Source organism: Pan paniscus, chromosome 14 (assembly GCF_029289425.2).
Source record: "Pan paniscus chromosome 14, NHGRI_mPanPan1-v2.0_pri, whole genome shotgun sequence".
NCBI classification, from domain to species: Eukaryota; Metazoa; Chordata; class Mammalia; order Primates; family Hominidae; genus Pan; species Pan paniscus.
In genome coordinates, this window is record NC_073263.2 from 104,580,255 (window position 1) to 104,599,882 (window position 19,628).

Sequence of the window (19,628 nt, forward strand, 5' to 3'; positions counted from 1 at the left end):
CATTTGGCAAGATAGAATGTTTTCTGTGTTTCCTGGTGGAAAGGAGTCTGACTTGCACAGCCACCCTCAACTACTTACACATGCAATTATGTGTGCGTTGTCATAGTAACAGAGTACTTTATAGATGGAGACAATACAATTATTTAGAGGGATGAACCTCAGAGAATTAGGTCAAAGTGACAGGATCTCTTTGTGCTTGGAGTCATAAATTGAAATTCGATTTTTTTTTTTTTTTTTTGGCAGGGGGATTCCAAGAGAGAATTTTGTAAATGTCAAATAGTCGACCTCATGCTGGGCAGAACGCTGTATTTCAGTATACAGGGAAGATAAAGAAAGAGGTAGAGAAGAGATTGTCCTGTTTTCAGGAGTTTATAACCCAGTTATTGAGTTAGGACACAGAGTAATAATAAAATTGAATATTCCGATCATGATTCACAATTTGTAGGACAAATTCTAATTTATTATTCAACTTAATCATCTTAAATTAAGTAGGATTAGCACTCCCATTTTACAGATGACGACTTAAGGGTTGAGGAAATTGAGTGCTTTAGATAAGGTTAAAGGGAAATGAGAGAACAATGTGTTTTCCTATGGCTGGTATCTGGAAATACTGGAACCGAGCATTCTGATTATGTGAAGAAAGTGGTCGGTTTGGCTTGTTGGGGATTGGAGTAATATCTTAGAACAGAGCTTCTGAAAACTCAGTGTGAACAGGATTCCCCTGGGGGCCTTGCTAAAATGCAAATTCTGATTCTGGAAGTCTAGGGAGAGTTTTCTTTCTAGCAAGCTTGCAGTTGATGGCGATGACACTGATCTGGGGTCACACTTTTAGTATCATGGCTTCAGAATATCAGGGTGACAAAAGTTGTACCTATATTGGTGACAACGGAACTTACCGGTCACAACTGAAAGCAGCTTTTGCAGAGAAACTCAATATGGGAAAATTAACCTTTTTCATAACTGGAGTAAATGTGAGCTGTGGCTAGCAGAATGGGCCACTGAGCAGAAGAGCTAATAGAGTGAAATGCCCAAACCACAGGTGGGGGTGCCTAGGCATTGAGCTACTGGGGAAAACCTGAGCCATTTCCTTCCAGGGCAACCGTGATTTGTACTTGTTGATGTGGCTCCTGGCCCAGGAGAGAATATCTGAGCGGTCACGTCCTGCCTGCCTTTCTAGCACAAGTGGGGGCTGCCATTGCCCCTGACCTGGCTGCCTGCCAATTCCTGGGAGAGCCTTCTGTCTTTCCCACCTCCTTCCCCACCCCAACAGCTAAATGATAAACCAGGTAATTTCCAAAGAGGGCTCCCCTCCCACTCCTAGGTGTATCATGACTTGGCCCTACCCTGCTGGCTGCTCCAAGCATTTCCTGGGACTGACCTCTGGCCTACTTCTGTCGGGAGCTGGCCCTCCCCAGGGCAGATGAGCCAAGTGCACTCCCTGCTGCCACACCTGAGCATCTGCACCTGGCCGCTCACACCTGGGCACCTGCACCTGAGCACCTGTGGCTGGCTCTTCCCCCCACTCCCAAAGCTGGGTGAGGCAGATGCTCATGCAGTGTTGATCAGTTTACGGTCTCTCTTTTCTGATTTCTCTTAACCTCAAACATTAGGTGAAAGGCAGAAAGCTAGCCTAGGACTGAACGGCAAATAGCCTCTTCACCAGGTCTGATCTGCAAAGGAAAATTTGAGCCCTGCAGGCGGGAAGGATTTGGATTCTGAAATTTCTCTTAAAGTTGGAAGGCTGCAGTGCAAGGCCCAATGCACAGGGCTCAAGACAAGCATATTTAGACACCCTCCTTTGAACTCAAATGGGTTTCCCAGGGCAGGCCTCCTGTTTTGGGCCATGGCTGCTTCTGGGTTGGCCAGGTGTGATCCATATTTAGGCTTTTTGCTCACAGTGCTGGAAGCAGGGAAGAAAAGGGAAGACAGCAGAAAGCAGGTTCAGAACAAAGCTCTTCTCAAATTTCAGATGACTTGCTAAGGAGATTTTAGGCTCCCAGGGGCAGAATGCTTTGCATATAGACAACTTGCAAATGAGCAGTCTGTTTGACTAGACAGAGTGCTACAGTTCTGCTTAAAAAAAAGTGCCAATGCATTTCTAATTTCACATTGTTTTTACATAAATTTGCACATTAGGCTTGAGAGGTTTTATATTCAAGTATTGGAATGATTCACAATTAATTAGTACCCTTAACTTCAGCTATATTCAAATCCAGACACTGAAAGTATCTAAATATATAAAAATCATTCTCAGGAAACAACAGGTGCTGGAGAGGATGTGGAGAAATAGGAACACTTTTATACTGTTGGTGGGACTGTAAACTAGTTCAACCATTGTGGAAGTCAGTGTGGCGATTCCTCAGGGATCTAGAACTAGAAATACCATTTGACCCAGCCATCCCATTACTGGGTATATACCCAAAGGACTATAAATCATGCTGCTATAAAGACACATGCACATGTAAGTTTATTGCAGCACTATTCACAATAGCAAAGACTTGGAACCAACCCAAATGTCCAACAATGATAGACTGGATTAAGAAAATGTGGCACATATACACCATGGAATACTATGCAGCCATACAAAATGATGAGTTCATGTCCTTTGTAGGGATGTGGATGAAATTGGAAATCATCATTCTCAGTAAACTATCGCAAGAACAAAAAACCAAACACCGCATATTCTCACTCATAGGTGGGAATTGAACAATGAGATCACATGGACACAGGAAGGGGAACATCACACTCTGGGGACTGTTGTGGGGTGGGGGGAGGGGGGAGGGATAGCTTTAGGAGATATACCTAATGCTAAATGATGAGTTAATGGGTGCAGCACACCAGCATGGCACATGTATACATATGTAACTAACCTGCACATTGTGCACATGTACCCTAAAACTTAAAGTAAAATAATAATAAAATAAAAAAAAATAAAAAATCATTCTCTTTAATTGTAATACGGAATTGGAAACAGATGCACACCTGAGAGGAGTAGTCAGGAGGCTGGAGCTTCATTTTCATCGTCATCCTTCTCAGTCTTTTCTGCTACATTTTGTCACACCCTGGGCTCACATGCAGGCCACCCTCAAGAAACCAGGAGCCGGTTCCTGCTTCTGGCCACCTGGGCGCAGACATGAGAATTTGACATCTGAGGCTTCCCTCTTGTTCCTGTGTATCAATTTGAGGAGGCCAGGGTTCAATAGCTTTCTAGCATGTTTGCCCTGAAGTTCACATGATAAAAGATGAGCTTCCTATCTTCTATTGTGTTTCATCACAAATGGCTCTATTCAGATCAATGGCCCTCTTGGATTTGATTGACTCTGTTAAGTACTTTCCTGTGACTGAAGTTATCTCCCTCTCTCTCCTCTCTAGTTCCTTTCTACAGATTGATCTTTTATGAAACCTGAAAGTCCCACAATTAGAGCTCTTTGGAGTTACCACTGACCCTCTTTAAGGCAACAAGTACCTTGGGGAGAATGCCCCATGAATGACTAGCTATTCATTCTTGAGTCTTTAGAGGGAAAAGGCAGCATAGTATTGAGGAGAAGAAAGTAGGATAGAAGAACCTGGAATCTACTGGATGGAAAATGCACTAGGCTTGGAATCAGAACTGGGTTCTAGATCTGCTTCTTTTGAAAATACTGTGCAGACTATTCAGGTTTTTATGAATGAATGTGAATCCTTATTAAACATCTGTAGGATGGTCCCACCACTTTGGAAAATGATTATAGCTAAATGTCCATATGCCCTCCGACCCAGCCATTCCAGTCCTAGGTTTCAATCTAAAGAAATCTATAAATTAAGTTCCCCAAGAGACATGAACTAGAATGTTCACAGTGACTCCATTCATAATAGCGTCAAACTGGAAACTATCCAAATGTCCATCAAGGGTAGAATAGGTAAATATATTGTGGTATATTCACACGATGGACTTCTATACATCAGCTGGATGAGTAATCTACTACCACAAATCTAATGTTGAGTGAAAGAAACCAGAAACTAAAGAACACATACAAAAACAGGCAAAGCAAATCTATGGTGTTAGAAGTTAGGATAGTCGTTACCTTGGCAGTATGGAAGATCAGAGACTAGGAGGGGTCACAAGTACCAATACTTCAATATAAAGTAAACAAAAACAAAAACAAAAATCAACCTGACACATTTGATAAGAAGAGATTGGGGAGTGGTCTGTGCCCAGGCCTAGAGAAGGCAGGAAATGACACTAAACTTGAGAAGAAATCAGGAGAGAATAAAGGCTGGGAGTAGAGATGGGAGGAGAAGTTGGGGGATGGGGCTAGGAGGTGGGTAGTTGGATGGCTAGTTCACTTTCATCATTTTAGCAAGGGTTGGCTCTGTTAATTATCCTGTATCTTACTCATTTTGTGTTGTTGTCAGTCAAACATTTTCTAAGTATCTGAAAACATTAAGTTTTCTGAACCTATAATTAAATACTTTTTGGTGAATCAGTCCTAGATAAACCTTCAAGCAAATCCTCTTCGTAGACAGCAACTATTGCATGCTTTCTGGTTCACTAGTAACACGTAATCTTAAAGTAGAAAATTAATCGATGTATTTTGCTAATAGCTCCTGTTGTCTCTTGCAAGCATGGCAAACATTTTGTTACTCACATTTTTTGTCTTTGCTTTTATAACGTGGATGAATAGCAAATTCCTGTATATCCATGACCTTGCGGTGGCTGATTATATTATTGCTGTCAGTTAATTGCTTCCTACTTCTCTGTAATGGGATTCTATAGCCACAGCTGTTGAAATTGACTTGCAGTGCTTCCCTGTTGAAGGAATAGCCATTTTTTTTTTGGCTTTTTTTGCAGGGTGGGGGGACAGAATCTCGCTCTGTCGCCCAGACCGGAGTGCAGTGGTGTGATCACAGCTCACTGTAGCCTCCATCGCCCAGGCTCAAGCAGTTCTCTCACCTCACCCTCTCTACTAGTTGGGACTACAGGCATGTGTTACCATGTCTGACTAACTTTTAAGTTTTTTGTAAAGATCGGTGGGGGTGGGATGGGGTCAGGGGGTGGGCTGGAGGGAGTCTCACTATGTTGCCCAGAGTGGTCTCAAACTCCTGGGCTCAAGCAATCCTCCAGTCTCGGCTTCCTAATGTTCTGGGATTACAGGCATGGGCCACCAAACCTGCCCAGAATAGCCAATTGTTAAGTGTTAGTGTTGAGCCACGGGATTGCTTTGGCCAAGTAAGCAGTAATGATAGTGATGGGTATGCTACCTCCAAGCAGAAACTCCTAAAAGCATGTACCACATTTTCCCCACTCTTTCCCCTTTGTGTGGGAATGGCAATCCCAGCTAAAAGCGCTTCCCTCATCTGTTCCTAGAATAAGAAGACACATGGAACAGAGCCATGGAACCACAGAAATACGAGGTTGTGCCATAAACAACAGGGAGCGTGGGGACTTTTGTCATATAATATAAAATAGTAAAAACTGACTGTTACTTATCTGCTGTGATTTTCAAGCTAATAAGATTAGCATTTTCCATGAGTTACTATAATTACCAATTATAGGTTGATTGTGTCCCCACAAAATTCATGAATCGGGAGCCTTAATCCCTTGTACCTCAGAATGTAATAATATTTGGAGATAAGGTCCTTAAAGTGATGGTTAAGTTGCAATTTGGCCATTAGGGTGGTGTCCTCAGAAAAAGAGGGAATTTGGACACGTTGAGTCACACCGGGAATGCCTGCCAATCTATCTCTGGTGGTGCTTTTTGTCTTAAAGTAAATTTTATCAGGTTTAAAAAATATAACTGTGCTAGTCTGTTCTCCTGCTGCTGATAAAGACATATCTAAGACTGGGTAATTTATAAAGCAAAGAGGTTTAATGGACTCACAGCTCCACATGGCTGGGGGTGCCTCACAATCATGGCATAAGAGCAAAGGACGTCTTACATGGTGGCAGGCAAGAGACCATGTACGGGGAACTCCCATTTATAAAACCATCAGATCTCATGAGACTTATTCACTATTACCAGAATAGGATAGGGGAAACTGCCCGCATGATTCAATAATCTCTACCTGGCACCACCCTTGACACATGGTGATTATTATAATTCAAGATGAGATTTGGGTGGGGACACAGGGCCAAACCATATCAATGACTACGGCAGATTTCTCTTTGTTGTGCTTGTGTGGCATATCTTTTTGTATCCTTTCATTTGTAATCTTTCTTTTTCTTTAAATTTAAGATGTGTTTTTTTAAATAGCAATGTAGAGTTTATTTATTCTGAAAATTCCTTTCACTTACATTTAATATGATTTATTCTATATTTTGGTTTAAATCTTTAGTTTTACCAAATACTTTCTATTTGAATACATATTTTATATTCCCTTTTTCTTTCTTGCCTTGTTTTTAATTTATTATTTTCTATCACATTTGTTCTATGTGTTACATTGGGAGTTTTAAACACTGTTGCTATTATTATTTTACTGGTGGCATTACACATTACACCATTCCTCCTTTACTTTTCAAGCCATAGTTTTTGTATTTTTGTCTCATTCTCAGATAATGCAAGAACCCCTATGGACACATGTCATTAATGCCGTGAATTTTATGTCTCCCTAGCTTTAATTAAGAAAAATACCATTATTTTCATTTACAAGTCAATATTCATTACATTTATCCAAATACTTCTTATTTTGTTGCTCTTTATTTTTTTTTGCATTTCTGAACAACTGTTTTTTTTCTTCCTGAAGACAACACTTAGCGTTTTCTTTAGGGAGGGGCTTCTAGCAGCTATTTTTTTTTCAGTTATGATTTGCTATCTCTGTTCTTCCAGGATATTTTAACTAAGTATGAAATTATATTTTAGGAGTGATTTACTTTCAGCACTTTGAAGCTATAATTACATTTTATTCTGAATTCCATTGTGTCTGTTGAGTGATTATCCATAAGGCTTATTATTGTTCCTTTGAAAGTAACTTATCCTTTTTCTCCCCTCTGGCTGATTTTAATATTTTCTCTTTGTCTTTGGTTTTCAGCATTTTATACAATGTACTTACATATACGTTTATTTTTATTTATCTTGCCTGAGCTTCATAATGATTTTAAGTATATTACTCAATATCTCGTCTCAATTTTGGCAAGCTGTCAGCCACTATCTTAGCAAATATTACTTCTTTTTTTTCTCAGACACAAATTGTACATACTTTAGGCTTTCTCACTGTGCCTTCTGAGTTGTTCACTCTTTCTTATGTATCACCTATAATATTTTTTCCATCCTTTATTTTGAATCTATTCTTCTGGCCTATAACAATTCACCAATTCACCAATTCTCTTTTCATTCAGCTGTATTTATTCTGCTGCTAAGCTGATCTATATGTTTCTAATTTCAATTATTGTACCTTTTATTTCCAGAATTTTCAGTTTTTTAAGTTGTCTAGTTCTCTGACGAAAATTTTGTTTGTGATCTTCTTGAACACAGTAAGCAGACTTCCTTAAAAATATAGACTCTCCAGTATCTGGAACCACCATGGATCTGATTCCATTGCCTTTTTTTTTTTTTTTCATACTGGGTTTCATTTATGTTGGCCTGTCTCCTTGAGGATTTTAAGAAATTATGTACCAGACTCCAATCACTGTCTTCTATTCCTGAAACATTGTCAGCTGTGCAGCTAATTCTCTCTATTGTCTCTTCTAGTATTCCAAGAACAATCCTTTGGGAAAAATGGCCTCCGCCGTTTGTTTAACCTCCTTGGATCTCTATTTCCTATCTTATTAGCTCTCTGTTATCTTCAAGCAGATTATTTTTAAGGTTTTTATACCTATTTTCGACTCATGAAAATGTTGGTCAAAAATGCTTCCTCTGCTTTAACTTAGGTACTTTTATTTTGATGAATTATCAAATGTTTCTTTTTAGTGTTACTTTTCTTTTGTCCTTTTATTGATTGACATTCATATGTGAATTTATTTCTGTCAATGAGTTAGTCAGTCCGAATTTGCAATTAATGTGGAAGCTTTATTTTCAGAAAAATGTGGTATTAAGTCATACTAGTAAGCACCATCTCAAACCTTACCACGTAGTTTATTGCTGGCTGCTGCCTGTCCTTGATTTTTACCATTGTATTTTGTTTTATGCTCAGTTAGTCACCAAATATTGTAGGTATGACTGTACTTAGAATTTATTTTAGTTCATTCCCCTTACTTAATAGAAGGGGGGTTCTATTGCGTATCTTGATGAATATTCTATTTCTTCTTTTCAAACTATTCTTTTCTCATCTTTAAAGATAATCTCTTCCATGAAGCCTGATTTCAACCAGCCAATTGACAGGAAAGAGGGGCCAGGGATGGAAACTTCTCACTCTTATAATAAGCTGATTGTTTAATCTTCATACTGTGTGGTCTTCCAGTAAACTTGCCTCTAAAATATGTTGATATGTACAAACTACCACAAGAAAATTTAATCCTCAGGGTTCTAAGAAGAGACATTAGAGATGTAAAGAGGAGTATGATATGAAACTAAATGCAATAAAGAACAAACATTTTAATTTTTATACATCAATTGCATTAAATATTGTCACTATTGACAACTCCCCTGGTATTTGGGACATATTGATTGAACTTAATTATAGAATGAGTGAAGCTGATGATACTATGTGGGAAAGCCTTGTAAAACATCTGAGCCTCATCTCTACTAAAAATACAAAAATTAGCCAGGCATGGTGGCACACGTCTGTAGCCCCAGCTACTCAGGGGGCTGAGGCAGGAGAGTTTCATGAGGCCAGGAGGCGGAGGTTGCAGTGAGCTGAGATTGTGCCACTGCACTCCAGCCTGAGTGACAGAGCAAGACTCTGTCTCAAAAAACAAACAAACAAAAATCTGAGTTCTGGTAAAATGTATATTTTGAAAAATAAATGGGTGTCAATTCCCATCAAGCATCGTAAGTCCCCACAATTTACTCACATATGTGCTTGATTTTCCTGTGGCATATCTCATTTCCACAAACAGAATATCTCATTGATTTGAAAGTTATTAATCAGAACACCCTTCTCTGTTACTGAGTGCTGAAAAGGAAGAGCAGAGCTTCTCAGATGTGGTGGGAACTCCAAAAATCTCCACTACATCTTGAAGGATATTACTCTGGAATTTTGGACTGTCTGCAAAGTTGCTGCAGCCCCAATAAATGTTCAAAAATTTAACTACAATTTATTCCATCTGTTTCATTGAGGGTTTTCTTAACATTTGATAATTACTGAAGAGAACATTTTGAATTTTTGCTGCATGTGTGGTAGAATAATTCTTTGAATATTATTATTATTATTTTTGCTGTAAGAATTTCTTTTTATTCCAAGCAGTTGGTCACTTTTTGGGTTTCTATCACTCAGGAAGTGGTAGACGGATTGCATAGCTAAGCAGGAACCAGGATAGGGTCTCCCTGTGTCTTAGCTTCTGGTGTGCTGGTACAGAATGGTTGGAGTTTATCAACTTTCCGATGACTGATTCCTTAAGTCAACTCACAAGACAGTGATATTTGAACCAAAAAGCCAAATAATTATTAATTGCAATGGAGAAAATTTATTTCTGGTGGTCTCTATTCGCATACCTCCTTTGCAGTGTCAGGGTACCTTAGGGGTACTCAGAATTTTGCTTGCTAAAAAGAACAAAGGGAGAAAGGTAATCTTAAAATCTGTTTTTTTTTTCCAGGCTAGGTAAAATCCAGAGAGCTCTCCCTGCCTTCCAGATTTCCCAAATCTAGTAAGCTTTAGAGAGAACCGCATTTCTGTCCTTGATTTAGTCTTGCTCTCTTCTGAATACTTGATAAACAGAGAGGAATTTCTTTGATTTGCACTTGCATTTATTTGACCTCTGCTGAACATTGCCTTGATGTTTATGCATTATTTTTTTTGAATAATAATCCCATTGAACATTTTCTGGATAACTAGTTAAGTTTTTTCTGGGCTAGTCTGTTCTCATGCTGCTAATAAAGACATACCTGAGACTGAGTAATGGATAAAGGAAAGAGGTTTAATTGAACCACAGTTCCACATGGCTGGGGAGGCCTCACATCATGGTGGAAGAGCAAGGCATGTCTTACATGGCGACAGGCAAGAGAAAGCTTGTGCAGGGGAACTCCCCTTTTTAAAACCACCAGCTCTTGTGAGACTTATTCACTATCATGAGAACAGCATGGGAAAGACCTGCCCCCATGATTCAGTTACCTCCCACCAGGTCCCTCTCACAACACATGGGAACCGTGGAAGCTACAATTCAAGATGATATGTGGGTGGGGACACAACCAAACCATATCGTAGGCTCTGCTTTTTGAGGATTTTACCTAAAAATATTGTATTTCTGAAGACTTTTGCAATAAATCTATCTTTTCCTTGACACATTTATTTTACTAATGTAATTTGCAGAAGATAACCATCTTAGCTATTTGGTGGGCGTTATCTAGTCAATAAATTATGTTCATAAGTTAATATACACAAACATATTTACATGTTTCATATCAAGTCTCTCAAAATCATACTTTTTACCCCTAAAAACATCTAAATATTATCTCAAATGAAAAAAGGAAGAAGATCACTCCTTCGAAATAAAAATTGCATTTGTGTAGTCGGGAGGCTTTCTTGAATGATATCTTGAAGCTAAAATGGGAAATAATTACTAAAAGGAATCAACATTTATTTTCTGTCCAAATACAGTAAGTAAAGAATGATTGGTCTGTGTTTCATCTTTGTAGCAATGTGTGAAAGGTGGTATAGAATGGCTTGGTTTGGTCCCAGTAATAGTGTGAATCTGTGTAGGAGAAGCCAGTGGCCGGTTGTCCCCAGGTGTCCCTGGATCGATTTAACAGCCTCTACTGGGAAGCAAGAATTGGAAGAACAGTCAATTGAAAAGAATAAGTAGCAATACGGTTAAATAAGAAGTCTTGAGGTCCTCAAAAAATGAAAAATGGAATTACCATATGATCCAGCATTCCCACTTGTGGGTATATATCCAAAAGGATTGAAAACAATATCTCAAAGAGTTATTTGCACATTTATGCTTCATTGCACCATTATTCACAATAGCCAAGAGGTGGAAGCAACTTAAATAAACATGGACAGATGGATGGCTGACGAGATGTGTCGTATATATATGGAATATTATGGAGCCTTGAAACAGAAGGAAGTCCCATCATGAGCTACGGCATGGATGAACCTTGAAAACATTAGCTAAATGAAAGAAGCCAGTCACAAAAAGACAAATACTGCATAATTCCACTTACAGGAGGTATCTAGAGTAGTGAGACTCTTAGAAACAGAAAGTAGAAAAGTGGTCACCAGGGGCTGTGGGAGGTTGAAAATGGGAAGTTTTTGTTCAGTGAACGTAGAGTTTTGGTTTTGCAGGACGGAAGGTTCTAGAGATCTGTTGCACAACAATGTGAATATGGTTAATACTATGCACATAAAAACGGTTAAGATCGTAAATTTTATGTCACACATTTTTTCAACCACAATTTAAACATGAAAGGATAGTCTTGGATCATATGGCTGTTTCTCAGCTTCAGACCAACGCCAGGACACTTGCCACCTCCATCAGAGCTCTGCACTGTCCCGCCGACCTTCCCACTTTTCCTGGCCTTGCTTTCATTGCACATGGATTTTCCTGTCCATGGTTCTTGGTTCACCCCATGGTGCTTCCTCAAGCACCTACATTCCCCAAGGGTTAGGAGGCAAAGTGCTGAGAGGTTAAGAGGGAGACAAAAGCATTGCTTGTTGTGGGAGAGGGTGAAAATAGTTGCTTTCAAAATCCTTCCTGATCTTGGCCTCATTTTCTTGTTCTTTACCAGTAAGTCCCAGGGATAATGTTTGGGTAGACACAGAGTCTGTGAACTCCTAGGAGATACTGTCCAAGCACCCAGGCTCAAGTTTCTGGAGGAGATAATATAGAGTGTATGAGAGTGGGATGGGTGAACTAGATTAAAGTTCTTTCATCCTCTGAGATTCTTTTATTCCCCCCAAATCTATTTGTCTTTTATTGTTATAAACACAGGCTTTTGTGATGTGTTTACTCAAGATGTCCCTGTTGACATTTTATATTTTTCTAAATGTCACTCTCCTATCAATTATATATGAAATTCATATTGGTTTCTATATGAGACAGTTTATGCAAAATAAGAGGGCTTTGTATGGTTTTGAGATTCTGAAACTTGTGATTTATATAAGATATTAAACAGAATTTTCTACAATAACTTCCCATTTCTGCATTATTTTCCGACTTTGAAAGTGAAGGAGGCCATAAATTATATTTTACAGTTAACAGACCTTTAAAAAATATCAATAGAGTCTTAGCTTTGGTATCAGAATGCCATCTAGGGACAAACAGGTCTATCCCGACAGTTTTATTTATTTTACTTATCTTAACACATAATTTATTAGCAAAGACTCCACGAAGCTAGCCTTCTCCTAATATAATGCATTAATCTAAGTGGGACATAAACCCTGAGGCCAAACCACAACAACCTGCACTATTCAAAGCAGGACGATTATTTCCTGAAGATGAAAGTCTCTTTATGAGCGCTATCAATTCTTCATCTTTTCCCATAGTAAAAGTGGTTTTTATCTGGTTTCTATTGGTATCCCAGGTAGCTAACATTTAAATCATGACATATCTGTGAGAAATCCCATCTATCGAGAAATGGGAACAGGCAGTACCGTGTTGAGAGAAAGGGGACTTGCAGTGCATCCAAATGAATGTGTTTATGTTTTAAGTATCCTCATTCTATACAAATGGAAAATGGATATTTTTAACATTCATCAATAGCTTCACAAAGAACACATTTTGGAAGTCACTTAGACTTTATAACATTCAGGATACTTAAATTTGAATTTTCATAGATCGGGCAATAAAGTAACAACACTCAGTATCTAGGACTTCTCTCTCTCCTGTGTTACGTTTCAACATTTCTTAGCTAATGTTTGTGAATGTTTTCATTTATTTTAACTCCACAGTGGCCAACCTTAAGTTAAACAGTCACTTGGAAAAGCTTTCATGACTCTACTTTCCCAGTGACATCAGATTTGCTACTGTCCAGTACTAAGCCATATGGGTGGGTATGGAGTTGACCCTTGGAATCAGACATTAGACTGCAGCACAGACCAGAATGATTTGAGTTGGCTGCAATGAAGGAAAATGCAATGAACAAACAAATGCTTTCGTTATGTTAGATGGCACAGTTTTGGCTTCCTTCTCCTTAACATTTCTTCCCCTTGAATTAGAGAGGAATCTATCTGGTTCATTTGCGGATCATCAGAAATATAATAAGGATAGCTCTTTTAAAATATAAAATTAAAAAGGAACATATTAAATGTCTACAGAAAATTCCAGAAGCTTATTAATTTTAATTTTTAAAGTCAACTCTATTACTTATTACAGAGTGGCAACAGAACATTCTGGAGCCAGACCGCTTGTCTGAATCTCAGCCCCACCTTTCCTACTCATCTGACTTGGGGCAAATTAACGGAAGCATTTTGTGTCTTTGTTTCCTCTTAAGTAAAATGGGTTTTAAATAGTACCTAGTTCATGATGACAGCATGAGGATTAAATGACTGTTCGAAGAACATGGAGCAAAGCTTGTCACATTTAGCTTATTGGAAAAGGCAGTTTCTTACTTTAGTCAAAGAGAAACAAACCAAACCCAATCCTGTGGTTAGCTTTCTAATAACTCCAGTGAAGGGTAAGTGAATGGAAAAAGTCCTTCATTATATGAAAACAAATAAATATCAAGTGCCTACCTTAAGCACAGTAGTACACTAGGGAGAAGCTTAGAAGTGAAAAGTATAGCTCCAAATGCTGATGTGTGATGCAGTTAGATAGGAGACAAGAGGGAGAGGCTCACTGAGGGTCTCCCATGGTGCCCCGTGCACCTTTCTCATAGCTCTTCTTCCCCTGTGTCCTTCTTGCTGTTTTCAAGGGTACCCTCTGCCTTCTAACAACAGGCTCTTTGTTTTAGCCGTAATGCCTAACAGTTTCTGGAGGACACTAACTGTTCAACCCATATTTGTTGATTGAATGAATAAATGCATGAATCCTTTTGAAATAAAACGGCTATGAAACTATTCACTAAAGAGATGAGATTTGATATGGGCTTTGAATGATGGGAGAATTTACATGAGAGTTGCCAGATCAAATGCAGGATGTCCAGTTAAATAAGAATTTCAGATAAACATCAATTTTTTTTCAGTGTAAATATGTTTCGTGCAACATTTGGGATATACTTATACTGAAAATGATTCACTGTTTACATTTCAGACACACAATTTTTTTTGTGTAAGTATTACAAAATATTACATGGAATATACTTTTACTAAAATTTATTCATTATTTTTCTGAAATTCAAACTTCGTTTGATGTCCTGTATTTTTATTTGCTAAATCTTGCAACCCCAATAAGAGAAACAGGGAATAGAAGGAATTTTAATTTAAGGAAATGTCAAGAGAAATATATGTAGGCATTTTGTTTTTGAGAAAATTAGGTTTTGAGTAGAAATAGCTGAATGAAGAATTGGGATGGGAATAATCCCTGGAATAGTACTCTTTCTTTCTCATTTTTTTTTTAACTGTATATTTCTGAGCACCCTCCCCTGACCCCACCTTGATCTTCCTTGATCCTCCAGCATAGATGTTCTGTATAAGGTAAAGGGCAAAGGGTTTGCAAGACACATAGCCTTTTGGTCATTCAACCTATAAAGTTACCTTAAACGCTACCACCTGTTTAAGAGATAGGTACATGACTGTGTGTTCAGGAAAACAGTGACTCACAATAAGTATACATTTAGACATTTCAAATAGATTTATTATAGCTCTTTAATGTAAATAGAAACTGACCGTATCGTTTTCTTTAGATAGACTCAACCCTGGATTTTGACAGGTGCTTTGGTAAGTTAGCTGAAAGCCTTCCCTTTGCTCTTTCAATATGCTTATTATGAAAGACAGCCTGGGCTAACTCTCCCAATAGCAGCATTCCTTTTTCTTTTCTCTTTCCTTCTTTCCTTCCTCTCTTCCCTCTTTCTATTTCTCTGTCTTTCTTTTTACTGGTTCCATGATTCAGTACTTTTTTAAAAAATCTGGAAACAAACTATATTGGCAGTTTTTACGTTTATCACATTGTATTAAATACCTAGTGTTCATCATAATTTGCTGGGCTATGAGAGTCTTGTAAATATCTAATAAATAAAAACAACATATTCTTCCAGGTGCTCCTGTTGAAAAACAAGACAAAACATTTGACCTATCTCTTAAATTAACATCCTTTTCCTTAAACTACTTAAAATATTGACTATAAAGACATAGGACCCAATTGTGCTCATTAACAGTAAATCCTCTCGTCTTTTCTACCTTTCAACTTTTAGACTTTAAGGCATTTAAGAGGCACAGATCCAGAAAGGCAAAACCACAGAGACCAAGCAGCAAAGTGAAAGGAAGATAAGAAGATATTTATTTTCTATCAGCATTCATAACTTTGTATTATTCAACCTAATTTCATTTTTCTGCATGTGTGAAGTGAATTGTTTATAATGAGAAAAGGGAGAGAACACTAAATTTCATGGGATGAAAGACTCTTTTAAAGATAAACCAAAGGGCAATTGAGAAGTATGGTCCCAAAGAATAATAATAGAATCTTGCCTTTTAAACTTTATTTTCTTTCAGTGACTCCATGGCCTGGTGCATGATGCGGTCACCTGAGAACATGAAGTACTGGTGGGCTTTCATCTGGAAACTTTAAATATAATGCCTGGTTCTCTCTTCTCTCTCTCTCTCTGTCTCTGGCTTTCAGTATATAGACACAGCTATGGAAAATATTGTTCACTGCCAGTAATAGGAACAGAAGGGAAAAATAAATGTTAGGTTGATATAGTTACTAATATTTGCAAAATAAAACAAATTTAAACAAATATAAGGTAAATAAAGGATATTTCTCCATGATACAGTATTCAATTCAATTTGAAAAATATTTACTCAGTGCTTTCAGGAGGCCAAGCTCTGTTTTAGGCATCAGAGGAAATGTAATGATACAGTCTTTATGCTCAGGCTGATGATGGTTTGATGGTGGCAAGGAAAAAATTCAATATGAAAGTGATTATCATATAGAACAGAATGTAGTAAGAGCCTAAGGAGGGATATACCCACAGCACCAAGACATGTTTGATGGAGAAGAGATTACATCTTGTTGTGAGAGCAGGAGGATAGGGTGATTGGGGTCAGGAAGGAAGTAAAATTTGAAATGGAAATTGACTGGGGGAGAAATGGGAGATAAGTTTCTGGTGGATATAAAGTTGCAAGTCATTGAAAAGGATCACTGAGAAAGATCTGGCCCTACTGGAGAGTATGGTGTGTGTAGGCAATGAAAGGAGATCAGGCTAGAAAGTGAGGTTGGGGCTAAACTTCTGAAGGGCTTTGAATGCCAGAATGCGTCTTTTCTACCTAATGTGGCCAGCTGCAAGAAACCATTTAAGATCTGAGTACAAGAATCAGATTAATTTGGCATCCATTTGAAAAGTGCTGTGGATCAGAAGGAATTTGAGAGTAAGAGCAAGAAAGCCTTGGAAGCAATTTAGAATCCATGTGAGAGGTGATAAGACTCTAAAGAAGGTTGGTGGCAGTAACGGTGGATCTGAGGAGAGCCGAGAGCATCGTTGTGTTATAGCCTGCTTCTGTCTTTCGAAGAGGCTTGGCTAGACCAAATCAATCAGCAACCCGCTACTTCTGGACTTAGATGTGTCTCACTTTCCTTCCTAAGTCCTGGGCTTTCTAGGCTTGCCCAGGAAACAGGAACAGAGGGATAGCATGTGCAAAGGTTGCTCTCTAGTTGATGGCAAATTTTCTTTCCACTTGAGTATCACAAAAGCAACATTTAAAAATGTTATTTATCACTCTATAAACCACAAAGTGATGGAAGAAAGAATGAGCTGAAACAAGCTCCAAAAATGCACTTATACTGATTTACCCAGCCCTTGCTCAAGACACTGTTTTCCAGTTCATGCACTTGAGCAGCTCCCTCTCACTGCACAGGTGCCTGTTTATCAATGTTCAGTTACCTTGGGAAGGGTGTTGGGAGGGAGGCATGGGAGGATAGGTATTGTGTCTTTACTCAAGACAGCCAGGAAAGATTGGAGCCAGAAGACAAATACAAAGCCTGCCTACTTAAAAGAGGGAAAGTCTAAAGTCAGGAGTCAGCTTATGATGAGAACAATGTTGATGAAAAATGACCGAATAAGATAAAAATGCCTAAGATTGGTATACTTGGAACATGGTCCTATTGGGTAGTGGGCCCAATAATAATAGGTAATATTTATTTAATATTCATTATATAAGAGTGAAGTTGCAGATATTGTAACCTGCATTTTTTCCCTCTCTCCGATGGTGATATTGAATCTGAGAATGGCTTGCCTCAGTTCTGTGAGGTTTCAATGTATTCACATTCAGTTCTTCCACCAGCTTTATGAGGTGGGGTCTATTTTATCTGCACTTCCTAGGTGAAACTTCAGGAGGTAAACTTCAGAAGGAGGTGAAGTGACTTGTTTGAGATCACATAGCCTGGAAGTGGTGAAGTTAGAATTTAGCTTAAAGAGAAAAATAGGAAAAGAAAAATTGAAGGTAAGTAGCCTAGGAAAGTTAAAAAGTACTAAGTCCAGTGTTTCAACAGTAAAGACATAGAAATTTAGGTAAAAATTGCACATGGATATCATCTAGGATCCACTAGAGCAACCTAAATAAATGGTACTTAGATTAGGTACTTACAACATTAAGATTTGGTCTTCAAACAGATTTTTTAAAAATTAAAAAATTATATTTATTCATTTATTTATTTATTTTTTCCAGGCAGAGTCTTGCTATGATGCCCACGCTGGTCTCAAACTTCTGGCCTGAAGCAATCCTCCCAGCTTAGCCTTCCAAAGCATTGGGATTACAGGTTCGAGCCACCACATCCAGTTTTTATTTTTTATATTTTACAAACTGTATCCACAACAATGTTAACATTGGAGTAGGAAGTCTTTGGTGTAAATTTATTTGGCCTTGTTACTTTGTTGGCCTTGTTACTTTGGTTGAAATCATACACAGACATAGACTATAAAGATGTATTTTTCATTTTCCCGTTCCCACTCTGCTAGACTTTGCCTGCAGTTCTGTGATGGGAACAAATGCATTTGTCTTTACAATAAATGGGCTCCCAGCTACTGGGCGTTTGTCTGGAAGGACATTCCAGATCTTGGGCACATCAAGTGTGGAGGCCTTTTGCATCTGTCTGAGTCAACAGTCAACCCTGTGAGGGCAAAGTACTCATTAAAGAAATGGATGCTAAATAGAGTGTTAGCCTGGTGACAAAACACACCTGGGGAGCTATGGTCTGAGCATGGGGATCAGCTGCATCTCCAGGATGTGCTATCATCCTCTGTCCCTTGTGTCCTTGGTTTTGGGATCCTTTTCAGTATGTGCACCATATGAAATTGGTACATGAGTTGAAAACCATTTATTGGCCTAGTTATAAACATAATTTCTTGGTCTAAGGGCATATCACTTATAATTACCGTGATCTAAAGATTTTTCCCACTCTGTATTTATACCTAGAAGTGCATTTCATTCCCATTTGTTTGAGGAATGAATATTCATTTTTAGGTATACTAAGATCTCTGCTTTTCTTCTTCAGGTTGACCTATTTTGACTCTTCTCTGCTTATTAGCACTTTATAAGCATAGGTAGAAGAAATAGAAGGAAATAAAACACATTATTTAAGTGTGGTAGACATTGCAGTAAAGAGAAAAGGGAAGGTTTTTGGAAGATAGGAGACAGTTACTGGCTCATTAATTTCAATTATGTTGTTACTTATTAGCACAAATAATTAACTGTACATAGGAACTTAACAAGAGACCTAAAGATATTCGATGAGTGGCTATAAGGCTTACATTTATGTGTGTGCAAAATACTCATTTTAAATAATAATAATACGTAGAAAGTTGTGTCTGTGGCCAGCAATTAGCATTTGTTTTCAGTTAAAATTTTAATTGTTTCAATAGCTGAGTGGATGTATCTTGAAGTAGGAAACTAATGACATAAACTGCTATCTTATTGAATATGCAGGGCAATAATAATCTCATTGAACCTGTAGTGTGAGATTCAATTTCACCAAGGCCAAAGTGGTAGACAAGGTATATCAGAAGTATGGGAAGAAGATAGTTAAGCAGAAACACTCAACCTGACATGTCATTGTTTTTATATGTTTTATAGCAACAAAGTATCAGATGAAAGAGGCAAGTTACTTATCACCATGTATGGACAGAACAAATTTGGGTTATGTGATCTGCAAGAGTATAGTTGTAGTGACTCAAGAAGCAGCAAGGTAAGAGCTGTTAGCTGATAAATAGTTTTTTTAGATTTCTTTTGTTTTGATTTAAAGGAGAACATTTATTGACCACCCACTGTGCCAGACAGTACTCTATAGTCATTTTTCATTTGCTAACTTACTTGATTCTTCTAATAACCTTGTTATTACTGACAAATGAGAAGATTTACTTTTGTTAACATTCATTACTAATAGTAGATGTGGTCAGTATCGATCACTTGTTGGAATGTTTATCATAAAATGCAGATATAGGTTTGGAGAGGACTGAATAAAGAAC